This window comes from Macaca mulatta, chromosome 14 (genome assembly GCF_049350105.2).
Source record: "Macaca mulatta isolate MMU2019108-1 chromosome 14, T2T-MMU8v2.0, whole genome shotgun sequence".
NCBI lineage: Eukaryota > Metazoa > Chordata > Mammalia > Primates > Cercopithecidae > Macaca > Macaca mulatta.
Window position 1 is genome coordinate 77,966,525 of NC_133419.1, and position 20,389 is coordinate 77,986,913.

The 20,389-nt window shown below is 43.1% G+C and overlaps 2 long non-coding RNA genes and 1 other non-coding gene across 3 annotated transcripts; 2 read left to right on the forward strand and 1 right to left on the reverse strand.

Annotated features, from left to right (window-relative positions):
• Positions 1-7,838: 7,838 nt before the first annotated feature.
• LOC144334413 (uncharacterized) lies at positions 7,839-8,581 on the forward strand. Its single transcript, XR_013404213.1, has 2 exons — positions 7,839-8,279; positions 8,337-8,581. It is a non-coding gene; the product is annotated as an uncharacterized LOC144334413 (long non-coding RNA).
• A 102-nt stretch (positions 8,582-8,683) lies between these two features.
• LOC144334407 (uncharacterized) lies at positions 8,684-11,795 on the forward strand. Its single transcript, XR_013404207.1, has 2 exons — positions 8,684-9,068; positions 10,755-11,795. It is a non-coding gene; the product is annotated as an uncharacterized LOC144334407 (long non-coding RNA).
• An 8,311-nt stretch (positions 11,796-20,106) lies between these two features.
• LOC114672501 (U7 small nuclear RNA) lies at positions 20,107-20,167 on the reverse strand. The gene has a single exon (XR_003722910.1). It is a non-coding gene; the product is annotated as a U7 small nuclear RNA (small nuclear RNA).
• Between the last annotated feature and the right edge of the window lie 222 nt (positions 20,168-20,389).

Below are 20,389 nucleotides of genomic sequence, written 5' to 3' on the forward strand. Positions count from 1 at the left end.
GAAGTGCAGTGGCACAATCATGGCTTACTGCAACCTCCGCCTCCTGGGCTCAAGCCATCGTCCCACCTCAGCCTCCTGAGTAGCTGGGACTATAGGCATGTGCCACCATGTCCAACTAATTTTTTTAAATTTTTTGAGAGACAGGGTCTCACCATTTTGCCCAGGCTGGTCTCGAACACTTGGGCTCAAGTGATCAGCCCACCTCAACCTCCCAAAGCTCTGGAATTACAGGCATGAACCGCCTGCCCTGGCCTCTTTGTTATTTTGGTCAGAGAAAGTGGGTTTGGCTAAACCAAGTCCAGGCTCTTGGGGAGAAGCCCTTGGGAAGAATAGAAGTGAAAAGGAGGCTTCTCTGAGCCAGTCGAATGCTCTCCAGATCTTCAGACTCTGCTGTTCTCACATCGCTCGGCCCAGATGCACTTAGTTTCTTTGTGGAGTACGTAGAAGCTACAAGGAAGCAGTTTTCACATAAAATCAAGAACAATATTCTAATAAACTGACCACACATGGGAAAAGTGCTTCGAAAAAAGCGGGTTTCTCATCACCAGCCCCTGAGATGGAAGAGATATTGCCATAGTTGTTGTTACGTCAGGGAGGGAATTCTAGCTTTGAATTGGTGGTTAGATGAGAAAAATTCCTTCCAGCCTGAGATTTTGTGATTTCATTTATGAGACACTCACGCTTTCACAACTAGGCTTTCAACTGCCACCTGGAGGCTTACTTATAGAAAAGAGAATAAATATTACTACAAATCTGAACCCGAAGAGAACGCTGTTCTTTATCATTTTGAATTTTCAGCTCCACTTGGGCCTACAGCCATCCCTTCCCTAGGTATTTCCAAGGCCAGAATCTTATAACAGACTAAATGTTATGCTCTTGCAATATCAACACAGCTACAGGACAAGTACAGAAACACAGTTAGAGGAGGCTTCTTCTCTTTCTCAGCCTCAGAGATAAGGACGCAAGTCATATACATGATGAAATAAATTACCATGTGAGTTAGAATTTGCCAAACAGCTAATGCAGGTGATTATTGCCATGAAAGTTGAGTCGATGAAGAGATCCCTGTGGTCTGGGGTGGAAGGGCTTTTGGGGAGGGTGTAGAATTACAGCTAGCTCTTGATAAAGAGATAACCTGGGGAAGGTAAGATGGAGCAGGAACAGATGGAGGTGAGTGTAGCTAAAGAGCCTAGGCTTTGGAGTCCAAAAGACTGCATCAAATTTTGAACTGTCTTCACTAGCTGTGACTGTAGCTAGTCTCTTAAAGTCTCTGAGCAGCAGCTTCCTCCTCTTACAACGGGGATACGCTCACCTTTCTTGAAAGCGTGCTGTTTGGATTAGAGATAATATATGTAAAGCAGCACAATAATAAACACTCACACGGCTGTTGGCATTGCTGTGGGTTAGACACTGGGGTGGACCTGGTGTAGGCAGAGCATTTGTGGAAGCACAGGAAGTGAGCCCAAGGCAGTGTCGAGTGCCGAGAGAACCCATAACTAGGAGTCAGCATACCTCAGTGTGAGTTCTTGATTTCATGTCACCAGGCAAATCACTTTCATTTTCTCCGGGCTTGTCTTTCCCATCTGTACAGTGAGGGTATTGGTCTGGAGAAATAATTCTCTACCCTGGCTACATAGTACATGAGGAGACTGAAAATCACCTGGTGACCACTGAACAGGCCCCAGAAACAAAAACTCCTTACCTGAGAATTTAAAAGGGAGCAAATACCACCTGGTGACCATGAAACAGGCCAAACTCCCTACCTGGGGAAAATTAGAAGTAATTAGACTTCCCTATTTTCTAAAGCAGGTATCTGGTTCCTCTGGTTTTTGGTAACAGATGTGCTCTGGATTACCTCCTAGCTGAACAGGGAGGAGTCTTTGCTGTCATCAACAAAACCTGTTGCACCTACATTAATGTGTCCAGAGAAGTGGAAACTAACGTCCAAGAAATTTTCAAACAAGCCAAATGACTACACACACTTTCCCAAAGTAACCAAAACTGGACCAAAACTTTTACTAATTGGTTTCCAAAACTCACTTGGCTTCTCCCATTCCTTGGACCTTTGTTCCTTGTCATTCTTCTTTTAATATTTGGTCCCTGCTTTTTTTTAACATGCTCATTAAATTTATATCTTCCAGATTGCAAAGATTCCACCTACAGAAGGCTATGCAATCCCAATACCGGCCAGTAACAGCAACTTCTGTTTGCATGGGGCCTCTTGATGGAATCCGGTTTTCCCTGTCCTGAACAAGTTTTTCATGACCCTTCATTCCCTTCATGACAGAGCAAGAAAGGAAAAAATGCAACCTATGCCTTCAATGCCCCCTTTCAGCAGGAAGTAGCCACACTCCACACCCCTCTTCACTGTGGTGTTTTCCCTTTCTTGAGACCCCAATTATCAGGCCTCTGAGCCCAAGCTAAGCCATCATATCCCCTGTGACTGGCACATATACATCCTGATGGCCTGAAGCAACTGAAGAACCACAAAAGAAGTGAAAATAACCAGTTCCTGCCTTAACTGATGACATTCCACCACTGTGATTTGTTCCTGCCCCACCCTAACTGATCAATTGACCTTGTGACATTCCTTCTCCTGGGCAATGAATCTCAGGAGCTCCCCATCAAGCACCTTGTGACACCCGCCCCTGCCCAAAAGAGAACAACCCCCTTTAACTGTAATTTTCCACTACCCACCAAATCCTATAAAACTGCCCCACCCCTATGTCTCTCCCTTTGCTGACTCCTTTTTCGGATTCGCCCACGGGCACCCAGGTGATTAAAAAGCTTTATTGCTCACACAAAGCCTGTTTGGTGGTCTCTTCACACGGATACCTGTGACATTTGGTGCTGAAGTCCTAGGACAGGGGGACTCCTTCAGGAGACTGGTCCCCTGTCCTCACCCATGAGGAGATCCACCTACAACCTTGGGTCCTCAAATCAGCCCAAGGAACATCTCACCAATTTCAAATCAGGTAAGTGGTCTCTTCACTCTCTTCTCCAGTCTCTCTCGCTACCCTTCAATCTCCCTGTCCTTCCAATTCCAGTTCTTTTTCCTCTCTAGTAGAGACAAAGGAGACACATTTTATCCATGAACTCAAAAACTCCAATGTCAGTCATGGATTTGGGAAGAAAGTCTTCCCTTGGTTTCTGATCACTGCAGGGACGCCTGCCTTGATCATTCACCCACATTCCATTGGTGTCTGATCACCGCGGGGATGCCTGCCTTGGTCATTTACCCACGTTTCCTTGGTGGCAAGTCAATCATGGGGATGCCTGCTTTGGCTGCTCACCCACATTATACCTAGCCCAGCGCTGCTCACCCCCGCCCCCGACCCCGTGTCTCTACCTTTCTCTTTAAACTGACCTCCTTCACTATGGGCAACCTTCTGCCCTCCTTTCCCCCTTCTTCTCCCTTAGCCTGTGTTCTTAAAAACCTAAAACCCCTTCAACTAACACCTGACCTAAAACCTAAACATCTTATTTTCTTCTGTAATACCACTTGGCCCCAATACAAACTTGACAATAGTTTCAAGTGGCCAAAGAATGGTATTTTCGATTTGTCTATCCTATAAGACCTAGATAATTTTTGTTGAAAATTCGGCAAATTGTCTGAGGTGCCTGACGTCTAGGCATTCTTTACACATCGGTCCCTCCCTAGTCTCTGCTCCCAACGCAACTCGTCCCAAATCTTTCTTCTTTCTCCCCTGTCTGTTCCTTCAGGCTCCATCCCAAGCTCTGAGTCCTTTGAACCCTCCTTTTCTACAGACCCATCTCAACTTTCCTCCGCTCCCCAGGCTGCTCCTTGCCAGGCTGAGCCAGGTCCCAATTCTTCCTCAGCCTCTGCTCCCCAACCCTATCCTTCTATCACCTCCCCTCCTGACACCTCATCCTGCTTATAGTTTCGTTCCATGACGAGCCCGCCCCCACCTGCCCAACAATTTCCTCTTACAGAGATGGCTGGAGCTGAAGGCATAGTCAAGGTTAATGCTCCTTTTTCTTTAGCTGACCTCTCCCAGATCAGTTAGCATTTAGGCTCTTTTTCATCAAATATAAAAACCCAGCCCAGTCCATGGCCCATTTGGCAACAACTGATAGACACTTTATCACACCAGACTGAGAGAGGCCAGAAGGCCGTCTTATTCTCAATATGCATTTTATTACCCAATCCGCTCCTGACATTAGAAAAAGCTCCAAAAATTAGATTCTGGTCCTCAAACCCCACAACAGGACTTAATTAACCTTGCCTTCAAGGTGTACAATAATAGAGAAGAGGCAGCCAAGTGGCAATGTATTTCTGAGTTGCAATTGCTTGCCTCCACTATGAGAGAATCACCAGCCACATCTCCAGCACACAAGAACTTCAAAATGCCCAAACCGCAGCAGCCAGGCATTCCTCCAGGACCACCTCCCCCAGGATCTTGCTTCAAGTGCCAGAAATCTGGCCACTGGGCCAAGGAATGCCCACAGCCTGGGATTCCTCCTAAGCCATGTCCCATCTGTGCAGGACCCCACTAGAAATCAGACTGTCCAACTTGCCTGGCAGCCACTCCCAGAACCCCTGGAACTTTGGCCCAAGGCTCTCTGACTAACTCCTTCCCAGATCTTCTTGGCTTAGCAGCTGAAGACTGATGTGGCCCAATCGCCTCGGAAGCCTCCTGGACCATCACAGACACTTCAGGTAACTCTTACAGTGGAGGATAAGTCTATCCCTTTCTTAATTGATACGGAGGCTACCCACTCCACATTACCTTCTTTTCAAGGGCCTGTTTCCCTTGCCTCCATAACTGTTGTGGGTATTGACGGCCAGGCTTCTAAAGCTCTTAAAACTCCCCCACTCTGGTGCCAACTTGGACAACATTCTTTTATGCACTCTTTTTTAGTTATCCCCACCTACCCAGTTCCCTTATTAGGCTGAGTCATTTTAACCAAATTATCTACTTCCCTGACTATTCCTGGGCTAAAGCCACATCTTACTGCTGTACTTTTACCCAACTCAAGGCCTCTTTTACATCCTCCCCTTGTATCTCCCTACCTTAATCCACAATTATAGGATACCTCTACTCCCTCCTTGGTGACTGATCATGCACCCCTTATCATCCCATTAAAACCTAATCACCCTTACCCTACTCAACACCAATATCCCATCCCACAGCAGTTTTAAAAGAGTTAAAGCCTGTTATCACTCGCCTGTTACAACATGGCCTCTTAAAGCCTACAAATTCTCCTTACAACTCCCCTATCTTATGTGTCCAAAAACCAGACAAGTCTTACAGGTTGGTTCATGATCTTTGCCTTATTAATCAAGTCATCTTTCCCATCCATCCTATAGTGCCAAACCCATATACTCTCCTATCCTCAATACCTCCCTCCACAACCCATTTTTCTGTTTTGGATCTCCAAGATGGTTTCTTTACTCTTCCTTTACACCCTTCATCCCAGTCTCTCTTCATTTTCACTTGGACTGACCCTGACACCCATCAGTCTCAGCAACTTACCTGGGCTGTACTGCCACAAGGCTTCAGGGACAGCCCTTATTACTTCAGCCAAGCTCTTTCTCATGATTAACTTTCTTTCCACCCCTGTGCTTCTCACCTTATTCAATATATTCATGACCTTCTACTTTGTAGCCCCTCCTTTGAATCTTCTCAATAAGACACCCTTCTGCTCCTTCAACATTTATTCTCCAAGAGATATCGGGTATCCCCCTCCAAAGCTCAAATTTCTTCTCCACCTGTTACCTACCTCAGCATAATTTTCATGAAAACACACATGTTCTCTCTGCCGGTTGTGTCCGGCTGATCTCTTAAACCCAAACCCAAACCCATTCTACAAAGCAACAACTCCTTTCCTTTCTGGGCATGGCTGGATACTTTCATCTTTGGATACGTGGTTTTGCCATCCTAACAAAACCATTATATGAACTCACAAATGGAAACCTAGCTGACCCCATAGATCCTAAATCCTTTCCCCACTCCTCTTTCCGTTCCTGGAAAACAGCTGTAGAGACTGCTCCCACACTAGCTCTCCCTGACTCATCCCAACCTTTTTCATTACACACAGCTGAAGTGCAGGGCTATACAGTCAGAATTATTATACAAGAACCAGGACTGTGCCCTGTAGCCTTTTTGTCCAAACAACTTGACTTTACTGTTTTAGGCTGGCCCTTATGTCTGCATGCGGTGGCTGCCATCACTCTAATACTTTCAGAGGCCCTTAAAAAGCTATGTTCCACTTACTCTCTATAGTCCCCATAACTTTCAAAATCTATTTTCCTCCTCACGTTTGACGCATATACTTTCTGCCCCCCTGGCTCCTTCAGCTGTACTCACTATTTGTTGAATCTCCCACAATTACCATTGTTCCTGGGCCAGACTTCAATTCGGCCTCTCATCTTATTCCTGCTACTACATCTGAACCCCATGACTGTATCTCTCCAATCCACATGGCATTCTCCCCATTTTCCCATATTTCCCTCTTTCCTGTTCCCCACCCAGACCACACTTGGTTGATTGATGGTAGTTCTTCCAGGCCAAATCACTAATCACCGGCAAAGGCAGGCTATGCCATAGTGTCTCCCACATCTATCATTGAGTCTATAGCCCTGCGCCCTTCCACTACCTCTCAACAAGCTGAACTCATTGCCTTAACTTGAGCCATCATTCTTGCAAAGGGACTGCGTGTCAATATCTATACAGATTCTAAGTATGCCCTCCACATCCTTTGCCACCATGCTGTTATATGGGCAGAAAGACGTTTCCTCACTACACAAGGTCCTCCATCATTAATGCCTCCTTAATAAATAAACTCTTCTTAAAGCTGTTCTACTTCCAAGGAAGCTGGGGTCATTCACTACAAGGGGCATCAAAGGGCATCAGATCCCATTGCTCAGGGCAACACTTATGCTGATAAGGTAGCTAAAGAAGCAGCTAGCATTCCAACTTCTGTCCCTCATGGCCAGTTTTTCTCCTTCTCATCTTTTCACTTTACATTTCCAGTTTTGCCTTACGCAAGGTCTCTTCTTCCTCTGTGGCTCCTCCGCCTACATGTGTGTACCTGTTAATTGAACAGGCACATGTACACTAGTTTTCCTTACCCTCAAAAATCAATTTGCAAATAGCATTGAACAGCTTCCTGTTCCCCTCATGACACCGACACTTCACTACTATTTTGTTTTGTTCTTATTATTAATATAAGAAGACAGGAATAGGCCTTGACTTACTGCTCAAAAAGGACTCTGTATATTTTTAAATGAAGAGTGTTGTTTTTACCTAAATCAGTCTGGCCTGGATATGACAACATAAAAAAAAAAAAACAAAAAAACTCAAGGATAGAGCCCAAAAACTCGCCAACCAAGCAAATAATTACACTAAACCCCCTTGGGCACTCTCTAATTGGATGCCCTGCATCCTCCCAATTCTTAGTCCTTTAATACCTGCTTTTCTCCTTCTCTTATTTGGACTTGGGTCTTCCATTTAGTTTCTCAATTCATACAAAACCGCATCCAGGCCATCACCAATCATTCTATATGACAAATGCTCCTTCTAACAACCCCGCAATATCACCCCTTAACCCAAAATCTTTCTTCAGTTTAATCTTTCCCACTCTAGGTTCCCACGTTGCCCCTAATCCCACTCAAAGCAGCCCTAAGAAACATCACCATTATCTCTCCATATCACCCCCCAAAATTTTCGCCACCCCAACACTTCACCACTATTTTGTTTTGGTTTTCTTATTAAAATAAGAAGACAGGAATGTCAGGCCTCTGAGCCCAAGCTAAGCCATCATATCCCCTGTGACTGGCACATATACATCCAGATGGCCTGAAGCAACTGAAGAACCACACAAGAAGTGAAAGTAGCCAATTCCTGCCTTAACTGAGGACATTCCACCACTATGATTTGTTCCTGCCTCACCCTAACTGATCTTGTGACACTCCTTCTCCTGGGCAATGAATCTCAGGAGCTCCTCACTGAGCACCTTGTGACCCCTGCCCCTGCCCACAAGAGAACAACCCCCTTTAATTGTAATTTTTCACTACCTACCCAAATCCTATGAAACTGCCCCACCCCTATCTCTCTCCCTTTGCTGACTCCTTTTTCGGATTCAGTTCACCTGCAGTCAGGTGATTAAAAAGCTTTATTACTCACACAAAGCCTGTGTGGTGGTCTCTTCACAGAGATGCATGTAACACCAGTAGGCAGTAGGTAGACATGAGCATGGGGGAATTAAAGGGTCAAAGATTTGATCAAAATATTGGTTGGGGGAAAATGAGGAGAGTGAAAATCACCTGGTGACCACTGAACAGGCCCAGAGACAAAAACTCCTAATCTGAGGAATTTAGAAGGGAAAAAAGACCACCTGGTGACCATCAAACAGGTCATACAGAGGCAAAACTCCTTATCTCGGGGAAAATTAGAAGTAATTAGACTTCCCTGCAGGGTGTGGCGGCTCATGCCTGTAAACTCAGCACTTTGGGAGGCTGAGGCAGGCAGATCACCTGAGGTCAGAAGTTTGAGACCAACCTGGCCAACATGGTGAAACCCCACCTCTAATAAAAAATACCAAAAAAAAAAAAAAATTAGCCAGGCTTGGTGGCAGGTGCCTGTAGTCCCAGCTATTTGGGAGACTGAGGCACAAGAATTGCTTGAACCCAAGCGGCAGAGGTTGTAGTGAGCCAAGACCTCGCCAAAACGACTTTCCTATTATCTAAAGCAGGCTTCTGGTTTCAGATTTCTTTCCCCGAAAAAAACCTATAAGTGACTAAAATTTCTATACACCTCTGGAATGCCGAAACTCATTTGACAACCATAAATACCCCTAAGGAAAAACCCATGGAGGGTGGCACTCTCAGTCCTCTCACTGAGGCACCCCGCTGCACCCTTTTGCAACATTCTTCCTTTCTAATAAACTTTCCTTTTTCAAACCTACACTGTTGCCGGTAAATTCTCTTACCAACCCACAAGTCGACCACTGCCGGTGTTCGGGCTCTGAAACCTTGCCTGGCAGTAGAATCATCCAGAGATCTTTAAGAAATCCCAATGGGCTGGGCGCAGTGGCTCACACCTGTAATCCCAGCACTCTGGGAGGCCAAGGCAGGTGGATCGCAGAAGGCAGAAGTTCACAGCCTGGGCAACACGGCAAAACCCCATTTCTACAAAAAATACAAAACTCAACTGGGTATGGTGGTGCATAGCTGTAGTCCCAGCTACTGGGGAGGCTGAGGTGGGAGGATGGCTTGAGCCAGGAAGTCGAGGCTGCAATGACCCATGATCTTGCCACTGCACTCCAGCCTGGGGTGACAGAAGGAGACTGTCTCCTAATGCCTATGCTGCACCCCAGACCAGAGCCTTGGGCTGGGACCCTAGGCAGCAGACTTTTTCAGCTCCCCAAGTGATTCCAAAGTGCATCCAAGATGGAGAGGCATTGGACTAGATAATCTCTAAGGTTTCCTACCATTGTGGCATTAGGAAGCTAGAGAAAAACAACAATGAATGATTATTATATAATGGTTACTACACATTGAGTGGTGTCAAGCACTTCACCTAGAGCTCTATGTGTGCTACTTAATATTCACAGTTAACTTAAGGGGTAGGAATTATACAAATGAAGAAATAAGTTTGAAATGATTTTCATTTCCCCAACATCATGTAACTAAATGTCAGAGCTAGAATTTTTACACAGTTCTCTCTGATGCCCCAAATGGAAACTTGAAATTATTGCATTCTACTATTTTGCATAACTCTCACATGGCATTGGAAATGGTTTTTTTAAATCTTGCTTACTTGGATGGAGGCAAATGCCTAATGCTTGTGAATGGGTAAAATATTTGTGAACTTAGGGGCTTTCACTCTATTTCCAGATAAATATTTCTTGTTAAAATGCCTCCATTTCCAAATATGGGCTGTAACCCTCTTTTTTTGAGACAGAGTCTAGCTCTGTCACCCAGGCTAGAGTGCAATGGCATGATCTCAGCTCACTACAACCACAGCCTCCAAAGTAGCTAAGACTACAGACACGCACCACCACACCTGGCCAGTTTTTATATTTTTGTAGAGATGGGGTTTTGTCATGTTGCCCAGGCTAGTCTTGAACTCCTGAACTTAAGCAATCCTCCTGCCTTGGCCTCCCAAAGTGCTATTTTTTATTCAGTATCTTCATACTGAAAAAGTCAACTGTGGAGCATGAATGGCCACCAAACAAATGAGTATAAGATGCTGCCATCTTGTGGCACTTTGGGCCAGGCCAAGTGTGTAAGTAAGCATTAGCGAGGACAGCCCAGCACACGAAACTCTAGCCACACCTGCTGTTTTGCCATCTTTCCAGTGCCTTCCTGGCGGTAACATCATTTTCTTTCTTCAAATTTAATACTAAGAAGGAATCAATGACAGCAACACGAGAAAATAAATAAGAACTGAGGATCAAATAATAAAGTCCTCTAAGGATCAAATAATAAGACCTTCTCCTTTTTTTTTTGAAATGGAGTCTCGCTCTGTCACCCAGGCTGGAGTGCAGTGGTGCTATCTCAACTCACTGCAACCTCCACCTCCCAGGTTCAAGCGATTCTCCTTCCTCAGCCTCCTGAGTAGCTGGGATTACAAGCGCAAGTCACCATGCCCAGCTAATTTTTGTATTTTTAGTAGAGACGGGGTTTCACCATGTTGACCAGGCTGGTCTCGAACTCCCAACCTTGTGATCTGCCTGCCTCGGCCTCCCAAAGTACTGGGATTACAGGCATGAGCCACTGTGCCCAGTCCTCCTTCTAATAACTTGTCTGTATAACCTTTGTCAGGTTAATTTTTCTGGGTCTGAAATTTTCTTATCTATAAAATGGGGACAGTAACACTCATCTCATTAGTATTTTAAGTTCAAATTAGAACACGTGTGTAAAATCCTGGCAAATTGTAGGCATTTGACAAATGTGGCCAAACGTTCCTCCACTTAAGCATTTGTGCTGTTGTGGGTATTGCAATACAAAACCCTCCCTCTGAGTTCCCCCCACCGCCCCCAGCGGTTTCCCCATTACTCACAGCCATTCCAAGATCCTATCAGAGTCTGTATCCTCCAACTCTGCTTATCTCCTACCCCTGGCCCTTTCACCCACCCGACCCTGGGTGACCTGATACACAGCTCTCTCTCTCTGGCCTCAGTTTCCAACACCATGTCTCTCCTTCACCCTGCTCTGCCCACTGGCCTCCTCCCTTTTGCTGTTCCCCTGCCTGAAAGGCTCCCCTAGATACTCTCACAAAGTAGCACAAACACACAAATCCATCCCCAGTCCCTTTCTATCCCCTTTGACCTGTGTAGTTTTAATTTCCAGCACCTCCACCACTCATCTCATATTATATGTTTATTATTTTCTGGCTCTCTGCCCCAACTTAAGCACCTGAAGACAGAGACTTCATCTGTCCCTAGTGCCTTGCACAGTGCCTGGCACAGACTAGGCACTCAATTCATATTCATTGAGAGAATGAACAAAAACCCCAGGTAAGGGAATCTAGATGGGTGGCCAAGGCCATTTCCGGAGCACTAGTTCTCACAGTTTCAAGAGTCACTGGGAGCTTATTCCAGGACCCCATCCACAGATATCTGATTAAGGATCTGTAAGTAGGCATTTTAAATGACATCCATGTGAGTCTGAGGCAGTGGTGTGTGGCTCCTTTTGAAAAACACGCTGTGGGGGAACAGATAAGCCTAAGAATGAGTTTACTAGAACAGGGATGCCTTTAGGGCAGTTTCTCAATTTTGGCACTAATAGCATTTGGGACCAAATCAATTCTTTGTCCTGGGTGCTGTCCTGTGCACTGCAGGATGTTTCATAGGATCCCTGGCCTCTGCCTGCTGGATGCCAGTAGCAATCCCTGCTCCCACCTGCTGTGACAATCAAAACTGTCTCCAGACAATGCCAAATGCCCCAAGGGGCAGTGGGGTGGGGTGGGGGGTGGGGTGCAAAATTGCTGCCACCACCTTCCACAGAAGACTATTTCCCTGGAACGTGCAAGGCCCTGGGCCAGTGTGTGTGAGTGTGTACGTGGGTGGGGGGAATGTTAATATTAGCAATATGTTTTAAAAGGTATTGCAAAACTCATGAGCTCAAGTGAGCTATGGTGATTTACTGATGAAGATTTAGAATGAGTAGAGAAGAGGTGTTCAGGTATTTGTTGTCAAGTCAGTGCACATGGATCTTTTTTTTTTTTTTTTTTTTTTTTGAGACGGGGTCTCACTTTGTCGCCCAGGCTGGAGTGCAATGGTGCAATCTCGGCTCACTGCAACCTCTGCCTCCTGGGTTCAAGCGATTCTTCTGCCTCAGCCTCCCGAGTAGCCGGGACTACAGGCGCCTGCCACCATGCCCGGCTAATTTTTTGTATTTTTAGTAGAGACGGGGTTTCACCGTGTTAGCCAGGATGGTCTCGATCTCCTGACCTCGTGATCCGCCCGCCTCGGCCTCCCAAAGTGCTGGGATTACAGGCGTGAGCCACCGCGCCCGGCTCACATGAATCTTCTTTGTAGTGTCCAGGTGCTGTGTCTTTCTGTTCTGGTTTGAGAACCATCTTTTTATGTTCTTTATTTGCAAATGCACCATTCCTCGCTGGTTTCATAGCTCCCACTCCTGAAGAAGGTAGCAATGCTGTTATTACTCACAATGCCATGACTGTTTAGAACCTGTTTGTATTGAAGCAATATAGACATTTTGGCCTCTGCTGACCCTCAAAACCTTTAACTCATGACACTGAATCATCCACCATACACATGTGGCTCCAGTGACTCTGTTATAAAGATTGTTATCATGCTTCATTGATGACTAACACAAATGCACGTCTTACCCAGAGTCTGAATGGAAATGATAACTACTTTTCTGGTGATATTAAATTATCATTTCAGATTTTTTTTTTTTTTTTTTTTTTTTTTTTTTTTTTGAGACAGAGTTTCACTTTTGTTGCCCAGGCTGGAGTACAATGGTGTGATCTCGGCTCACCACAACCTCTGCCTCCCAGGTTCAAGTGATTCTCCTGCCTCAGCCTCCCGAGTAGCTGGGATTACAGGCATGCGCCACCATGCCTGGCTAACGTTTTATTTTTAGTAGAGATGGGGTTTCTTCATGTTGGTCAGGCTGGTCTCAAAGTCCCGACCTCAGGTGATCCCCCTGCCTGGGCCTCCCAAAGTTCTGGGATTACAGGCGTGAGCCACCATGCCCAGCCTATCATTTCAGATTTTATGGCACAAACACACAACTCACCTTCCAACTATGTCTTCTTTTGAACTCATTAGGCTGTTATCATTGCATTTCCTTGAATGTAATCTTCTTCAATGTCAGTAGAACCCTTTCCTTTCATCAGCAGGCAGAATAGATGAGTGGCCCACCTGCACAAGGGTGCTCTGGATAGGAGGTGTCACAGTGTACACAGGCAAGAGTCAGTGGACAGGCCCACACATGCAGCCCAAGCCAAAAGGTCAGTAGTAGAGAAGCAGCAGAAATTCCAAGATATATGAGGGGGAAGATTGACCAAGTGTAAGGTATAGCAACTCAGTGTCTGCTTGTGACAGTCAACCGAAATCTGCATCAGCACCATCCTAATGGTCCAACTTCACATAAGCTAATAAAATAATATTGTATTGGCCAGCAGGCGTGATCTGCCCCACAGGCTGTCCTTTTGGAAATGTGGCCTCGCCACTGGGCTCTGAGACAACCCCACAGGCACATATTCTGCAGCTCCTCAGGACATCTGTTTGACCCCATGCACTAGGAAGAAGGTTAGAGAGCACTTGAAGGGGAGAAACTGAGTTTGGAGCATCCCACCTGGAGAACACTACTAGTCCCAGCCGGTGCCAGTCAAAAGGGAGAAACTTAAAATTTCAAGGTAGGTACTCCACAGCGGGATGGGGTCCTGTCTGCCCAGGGCCAAGGGTGGTAGTGCTGCACTAGAGCAATGGTGAGTAGTCAGTAGCTTCTTAAAGCGTTCTTTCACGGGAGGGCAAGGTTCACTTGGTGGAGCATTGGGTCTTTAGTAATGGATTATTCCTGGGATGTTAATTATTAATATTATATATGTTAGCTGGTGGTAAAACATGTAAGATAAAGCTAGAGAAATTTATTTTGCTTTTTTTTAATTTTTAATTTTTATGGGTACATAGTAGGTATATATATATTCATGGAGTGTATAGGATATTTTGATATAGGCATACAATGTGTAGTAATCACATCAGGGTAAATGGGGTATCCATCACCTCAAGCATTCATCCTTTCTTTGTGTTACAAACATTCTAATTGCACTCCCTCAGTTATTCTAAAATATACAACAAATTATTGCTGACTGCAGTCACCCTGTTGTGCTATCAAACACTAGATCCTATTCATTGTATCTAACTATATTTTATATACGTTACCCATCATCCCCATTTCTCACCCACTGGCCTTCTCAGTCTCTGGTAACCATCACACGCTCTGTGAGTTCACTGGTTTTAACTGTTAGCTCCCACAAATAAGTAAGAACATGAGAAGTTTGTCTTTCTGTGCCTGGCTTATTTCACTTAACATAATGTCCTCCAGTTCCATCCATGTTGTTACAAATGACAGGATCTCATTCTTTTTTATGGGTGAATAGTACTCCATTGTGTATATATACCACATTTTCTTTATTCATTCATCTGTTGATGGACATCGAGGTTGCTTCCAAATCTTGGCTATTGTGAATAGTGCTGCAGGAAACAAGGGAGTGCAGATGTCTTCAACATACGGATTTCCTTTGATTATACACCTAGCAATGGGATTACTGGATCATATGGTAGCTCTATTTTTAGTTTTTTGAGGAAATTATATACTGTTCTCCATAGGAGTTATACTAATATATACACCCATCAACAGTGTATGAGGGTTCCCCTTTCTCCACATCTGTGCCAGTGTTTGTTATTGACTATCTTTTGGATAAAATCCATTTTAACTAAGATGAGATGATATCTCATTGTAGTTTTCATTTGCATTTCTCTGATGATCAGTGATGTTGAACACCTTTTTAAATACTTGTTTCCCATTTGTATGTTTTCTTTTGAGAAATGTCTATTTGGATCTTTTATCCAGTTTTTAATCAGATTATTATATCTTTCTCTATTGAGTTATTTGAGCTCCTTATATATTCTGGTTATTCATATCTTGTCAGATGGATAGTTTGCAAATATTTTCTTTCATTCTGTGGGTTGTCTCTTTACTCTGTTGATTGTTTCCTTTGCTGTGTAGAAGCTTTTTAACTTGATGTGATCCCATTTGTCCATTTTTATTTGGTAGCCTGTGCTGATGAGCTATTACTCAAGAAATCCTTACCCAATAGCTACAAATAAAAGCCATCTATGACAGACCCACAAAATACCCCTGCAGAGTTTCCCCAATGTTCTATTTTAGTAGTTTCATAGTTTCAGGTCTTAGCTTTTAAGTCTTTAATCCACTTCGATTTTATTTTTGTATATGGTGAAAGATAGGAGTCCAGTTTCTTTCTTCTGCATATGGATATCCAGTTTTCCCAGCACCATTAATTGAAGAGACTGTCCTTTCTGCAAGGTATGTTGTTGTGAACTTTGTAAAAAATGTTCACTGTAGTTATATGCATTTGTTTATGGGTTGTCTATTCTGTTTCACTGGTCTATGTGTCTGGTTTTATGCCAGCACCATACTGTTTTGGTTACTATTGCTCTGTAATATAATTTGAAGTCAGGTAATGTGATGCCTCCAGTTTTGTTCTTTTTGCTCAGGATGGCTTTAGCTATTCTGGGTCTTTTGTGGTTCCATATATATTTTAGGATTACATTTCTGTGAAGAATGTCACTTATATTTTGATAGGGATTGCATTGAATCTGTAAATTGCTTTGAGTAATATAGACATTTTAATAATATTGTTCTTCTAATTCATGAACAGGGAATATCTTTTCACTTTTTGGATGTCCTCTTCAATTTCTTGCATCAATGTTTCATAGTTTTCATTGCAGAGATATTTCACTTATTTGATTAAGTTTATTCCTTGATATTTTATTTTATTTATAGCTATTATAAATAAGATTATTTCTTTTTTCAGATTGTTCACTGTTGGAATATAGAAATGCTACTGATTTTTGTATGTTGATTTTGTATTCTGCAACTTTACTGAATTTGTTTGTCAGTTTTAGTAGTTTTATGGTGGAGTCTTTTAGGTTTTTCCAAATATAAGCTCTTATCAGTTGCAAACAAGGACAATTTGACTTCTTTCTTTTCAATTTGGATGCTTTTTCTTTCTTCCTCTTGTCTGATTGCTCAGTACTATGTTGAAAACAGTGGTGAAAGTGGGCATCCTTGTCTTATTCCAGAACTTAGAGAAAATGCTTTCAGTTTTTCCCCATTCAGTGTGATACCAGCTGTGGGTCTGTCATATATGGCCTTTATTGTGTTGAGGCATGTTCCTTCTATACCCAGTTTGTTGAGGATTTTTATCATGAAAGGATGTTGAATTTTACCAAATGCTTTTTTGGCAGCAATTGAAATGATCACAGGATTTTTGTCCCTCATTCTGTTGATATGATGTATCAAACTGATTAAGTTGAACCATCTTGGTATCCCTGGGATGAATTCCACTTGGTCATGATAAATGATCTTATTAATGTGTTGTCGAATTCAGTTTGCTAATATTTTGTTGAAGACTTTTGCATCAATGTTCACCAAAGATACTGGCCTGGCCTGTAGTTTTCTTTCTTTGTTTTTTGTTTTGTTTTTTTTGTTTTATGTGTCTGTGTGTGGTTTTGATATCAAGGTAATACTTGTCTTGCAGAATGAGTTTGGAAGTATTCCTGCCTTCTCTATTTTTTGGAATAATTTAAGTTGGATTGGTATTAGTTTTTCTTTAAATGTTTCGTAGAATTCAGCAGCAAAGCCATTGGGCCCTGAGCATTGCTTTGCTGGGAGACCTTTACTACAGCTTTAATCCCATTATTTGTTACTGGTCTATTCAGGATTTGGATTTCTTCATGGTTCAATCTTGGTAAGTTGTATGTGTCTAGAAATTTATCCATTTCTTCTAGGTTTTCCAATTTATTGACATACAGTTGTTCCTAGTAGTCTCTAATGAACTTTGAATTTCTGTCTGTGGTATCAGTTGCAATGTCTTCTTTTTCATCTCTGATTTTATTCATTTGGAACTTCTCTCTTTTTTTCTTAGTCTGGCTAAAGGTTTGTCACTTTTGTTTATCATTTCAAAAATGCAACTTTTCGGCTGGGCGCAGTGGCTCACGCCTGTAATCCCAGCACTTTGTGAGGCCGAGGCGGGCAGATCATGAGGTCAGGAGTTTGAGACCAGCCTGATCAACATGGAGAAACCCTGTGTCTACTAAAAATACAAAAAAAGGCCGGGCGCGGTGGCTCACGCCTGTAATCCCAGCACTTTGGGAGGCCGAGGCGGGCGGATCACAAGGTCAGGAGATCGAGACCACGGTGAAACCCCGTCTCTACTAAAAATACAAAAAATTAGCCGGGCGCGGTTGTGGGCGCCTGTAGTCCCAGCTACTCGGGAGGCTGAGGCAGGAGAATGGCGTGAACCCGGGAGGCGGAGCTTGCAGTGAGCCGAGATCGCGCCACTGCACTCCAGCCTGGGCGACAGAGCGAGACTCCGTCTCAAAAAAAAAAAAAAAAAAAAAAATACAAAAAAAGAAAAAGAAAAATTAGCCGGGCATGGTGACAGATGCCTGTAATCTCAACTACTCTGGAGGGTGATGCAGGAGAATTGCTTGAACCCGGGAGGCGGAGGTTGCAATGAGCTGAGATCGCACCACTGCACTCTAGCCTCAGTGACAGTGCAAAACTCAGTCTCAAAAAAAAAAAAAAAAGCAACTTTTCATTTTGTTGATCTTTTGTATTGTTTTCTTCATTTCAAATGCATTTATTTCTGCTCTGATCTTTATTATTTCTTTTCTTTTTCTAATTTTGTGTTTGATTTACTCTTGCTTTTCTAGCTTTCTCTCTCTGTCTCTCTTTCTCTCTCTGTCTCTCTCTCTCTCTTTCCCTCTCTCTCTCTTTTGTATTTTCTATACAGATGGGGTTTTGCCATGCTGCCCAGGCTGGTCTTGAACTCCTGGGCTCAAGCAATCTGCCCACTTCAACCTCCCAAAGTGCTGGCCACAAGGTGTGAGCCACCAAGCTAGCCTTCTAGGTCTTTAAGATGCATCATTAGGTTGTTTGTTTGATGTTTTACCTTTTTTTAATGTTGGTGCTTATTGTTACAAACTTTCCTCTTCATACTGCTTTTGTTGTATCCCATAGGTTTTGGCATGTTGTGTTTCCATTTTCATTTGTTGCAAGAAATTTTAAAATGTCTTTTTTAATTTCTTCATTGACCCATGATCACTCAGGAGCATATTGTTATTAATTCCCATGTGTTTGTATAGTTTTCAAAACTCCTTATTGATTTCTGGTTGTATTCCATTGTAGTGAGAGAAGATACCTGATATAATTTTTTTTTCAATTTTTTTTTTTTTTTTTTGAGACAGATTTTCGCTCTTGTTGCCCAGGCTGGAGTGCAATGGCACGATCTCAGCTCACCGCAACCTCCGCCTCCCAGGTTCAAGCAATTCTCCTGACTCAGGCTTCCAAGTAGCTGGAATTACAGGCATGCACCACCACACCCAGCCAATTTTATTTGTATTTTTAGTGGAGTCGGGGTTTCTCCATATTGGTCAGGCTGGTCTCGAACTCCCAACTTTGGGTGATCTGCCAGCCTCAGACTCCCAAAGTGCTGGGATTACAGGCGTGAGCCACCACGCCTGGGTTTTTTTTTTTTTTTTCAATTTTTAAAGTCTTATTTTGTGGTCTAACATATAGTCTACCCTTAAGAGTGATGTAAGTGCTGAGGAGAAGAATGTGTATTCTGCAGCTGTTGGATGAAATGTTCTGTAAATATCTATTAGGTCCATTTGGTCTATAGTACAAATGAAGTCTGATGGTCCTTTTTTGATTTTCTGTCTGGATGATCTGTCCAATGTTGCAAATGTGGTGTAGAAGGCTCCAGCTATTGTACTGGGGTCTCTCTCTCTTCAGCTCTAATAATATGTGCTTTATATGCCTGGGTGCTCCTGTGTTGAGTGCATATATTTTTATAACTGTTATTATCTTCTTGCTAAATTGACCCCTTTATCATTTTACAATGATATTCTTTGTTTTTGTTTTTGTTTTGAGACAGAGTTTCACTCCTGTTGCCCAGGCTGGAGTGTAATGGCTCGATCTCGGCTCGCCGCAACCTCTGCCTCCGGGGTTTAAGCGATTCTCCTGCCTCAGCCTCCCAAGTAGCTGGGATTACAGGCATGGGCCACCCTGCCCAGCTAATTTTGTATTTTTAGTAGAGACAGGGTTCTCCATGTTGGTTAGGCTGGTGTTGAACTCCCGACCTCAGGTGATCCACCCACCTCAGCCTTCCAAAGTGCTGGGATTACAAGTGTGAGCCACCGCACCCGGCCTCTTTGTCTTTTTTAAATAGCTTTTGTCCTGAAATCGATTTTGTCTTATATAAATACAGCTACTCCTGCCCCTTCTTTTTCCATCCATTTACTTTCAGTGTTTGTGTGTCTTCATAGGAGAAGTATATTTCTTGCAGGCAGTAGATCATTGGGTCTTGTGTTTTTAATCAATTCAGCCACTCTGTGTCTTTTGATTGAAGTTTAGTCCATTTGTATTCAATGTTATTATTGTTAAGTAAGAACTTATTACTGCCATTTTATTTGTGTTCTGGTTGTTTTGTAGTCTTCACCTACTTCTTTCCTTTCTTCCTGTCTTCCTTGTAGTGAAGGTGATTTTTTCTGGTGGTGTTTTAAATTCTTGTTTTTTATTTTTTGTGTATCTGTTGTATGTTTTTTGATTTGAGGTTACGAGGCTTGCAGATAATATCTTACAACCCATTATTTTAAACTGATGACAACTTAACACTGATTGCATAAACAAATGAACTAACAAACATGCAATGAGAAAACTTATACAAACTCTACATTTTAACTTCATCTGCTTGCTTTTTACGTTTTTGCGGTTTCTATTTATATCTTACTATATTGTCTATATCTTGGAAAGTTGTTGTAGTTATTATTTTTGACAGGTTCATTTTTTGTGAGGGAGGCTTCCAGTAAAAACAAGAAAGCCTGCTGGACAAATTCTTAAAAAGCTGTAACACTGACAGGTTCGTCTTTTGTCTTTCTACTGAAGATGTGAGTAGTTTACATACCAAAATTACAGTGTTACAATATTCTGTGCTTTTCTGTGTACTTACTACTACCAGTGAGTTTTATATCTTCAGATGACTTCTTATTGCTCATTAACATTCTTTTCTTTCAGATTGAAGAACTCTTGTTTGCATTTCTGGTAGGACAGGTCTGGTGTTGACAACTCCCTCAGCTT